Source organism: Schistocerca serialis, unplaced genomic scaffold (genome assembly GCF_023864345.2).
Source record: "Schistocerca serialis cubense isolate TAMUIC-IGC-003099 unplaced genomic scaffold, iqSchSeri2.2 HiC_scaffold_600, whole genome shotgun sequence".
Lineage (NCBI taxonomy): Eukaryota > Metazoa > Arthropoda > Insecta > Orthoptera > Acrididae > Schistocerca > Schistocerca serialis.
In genome coordinates this window covers 17,501-20,000 of record NW_026048191.1, presented here as the reverse complement: position 1 = coordinate 20,000, position 2,500 = coordinate 17,501, and positions in this window count along the sequence as shown.

The window sequence follows — 2,500 nt, the reverse complement described above, 5'->3', positions numbered from 1 at the left end:
GGCGCAGCGTCCCCCACCCCAGACATGTGACGTCACACTATCGGTATTGACGACTCGACTCATTGCTTATAATCATTTGCCATACACCGGTGGAAGCTGCCGAGACGAGTAGCTACATAGCGCGCTCGCCGTGTCACTAATGTACAGAGATACAACAGTTTCGACTGGAACCGGATTAAACGTATACACGGCGCTGATTAGTAATACATAGACCCATCAGAATACAGATAATATATACAACTGTCCGTATACATGCTGAAAGACTCTGCTCACAATCACAACCACACGGCAGCCACACACTCTTATCACGCACTACTCTCCGCCTGTAACACGCACACAGACAATATGTAAGCACCAGCATGGAACAACACCCAGTGCATCCTCTCCGCCACATGAGACAATCCACACTGTCATAACCAGACTGGGAGGTCCACTCAGAAAACGGAATATCCCACCCCCCCGACAACCACCATTGCTCAGCTAAGCCACCAACACCCACACATGTCCTACACAGGGGTGCACCCAACATCACAATACTGCCTCCTCTCACAGCACACAAACAATGGCAGGAATGAAAGACACAGGTCTGCCACAAGCATGGAATCGGAGCGCCGCCTGTCATGAGCCAAAGGTGCATCCTGACGTGGCAAATCAGATGATGCCGCAGGCATCCACTTACTATAATCACAATCAACAAACCGACCGGCCGCCCCCCCCCCCCCCCCCCCCCATTACACCTTTCCATACAACAATGTGTACCTTAACCTAAACTATACTGTACCTTAACCTAAACTATACTGTACCTTAACCTAAACTATACTGTACCTTAACCTAAACTATACTGTACCTTAACCTAAACTATACTGTACCTTAACCTAAACTATACTGTACCTTAACCTAAACTATACTGTACCTTAACCTAACCTATACGGTACCTCAACCTAACCTATATTGTGCCTCAACCTAACCTATGTTGCGCCTTAACCTAACCTATGTTGCGCCTTAACCTAACCTATGTTGCGCCTTAACCTAACCTATGTTGCGCCTTAACCTAACCTATGTTGCGCCTTAACCTAACCTATGTTGCGCCTTAACCTAACCTATGTTGCGCCTTAACCTAACCTATGTTGCGCCTTAACCTAACCTATGTTGCGCCTTAACCTAACCTATGTTGCGCCTTAACCTAACCTATGTTGCGCCTTAACCTAACCTATGTTGCGCCTTAACCTAACCTATGTTGCGCCTTAACCTAACCTATGTTGCGCCTTAACCTAACCTATGTTGCGCCTTAACCTAACCTATGTTGCGCCTTAACCTAACCTATGTTGCGCCTTAACCTAACCTATGTTGCGCCTTAACCTAACCTATGTTGCGCCTTAACCTAACCTATGTTGCGCCTTAACCTAACCTATGTTGCGCCTTAACCTAACCTATGTTGCGCCTTAACCTAACCTATGTTGCGCCTTAACCTAACCTATGTTGCGCCTTAACCTAACCTATGTTGCGCCTTAACCCAACCTATGTTGCGCCTTAACCCAACCTATGTTGCGCCTTAACCCAACCTATGTTGCGCCTTAACCCAACCTATGTTGCGCCTTAACCCAACCTATGTTGCGCCTTAACCCAACCTATGTTGGGCCTTAACCCAACCTATGTTGGGCCTTAACCCAACACACGTTGGGCCTTAACCCAACACACGTTGGGCCTTAACCCAACACACGTTGGGCCTTAACCCAACACACGTTGGGCCTTAACCCAACACACGTTGGGCCTTAACCCAACACACGTTGGGCCTTAACCCAACACACGTTGGGCCTTAACCCAACACACGTTGGGCCTTAACCCAACACACGTTGGGCCTTAACCCAACACACGTTGGGCCTTAACCCAACACACGTTGGGCCTTAACCCAACACACGTTGGGCCTTAACCCAACACACGTTGGGCCTTAACCCAACACACGTTGGGCCTTAACCCAACACACGTTGGGCCTTAACCCAACACACGTTGGGCCTTAACCTGCTCTGTAATTGTCATACGACGCGTTAAATTAGTGTAGTGTTGCCTAACTGCAACCCCCGCAATATAGTTTGCTACTCGCACTGCCCGGTCCCCAGTGTATCGCTTCATGTTAAACACCTTGCAGCTATACACTGTAATGTGGATGGCAGCAGGACGTACATGCTCAATGCCCTTTGCAGTTGTTCATTGGCATTTGCAGTTGTTCATTGGCATTCGCATGGCGAAGCACTTAGCCTACGCTGTGGTACGGCCTGTGTCAACTGTCCGCTGATGTTGTACGTCCAAATCACACACTGTACTGCACATTGGTCCTCATGTACTGAATGATACATCGTGGTACATGTGACCGTACAACGACTGCGCCAACAACGGCGAACCATGCGGTCCAAATGTTGTGCACTCAGCTACGTGTCGTCTCCCTATAAGAGCTGGATTGCAGTGTGGTATGCCCTGGATGGCGATCAGCATGAGCCGTCTG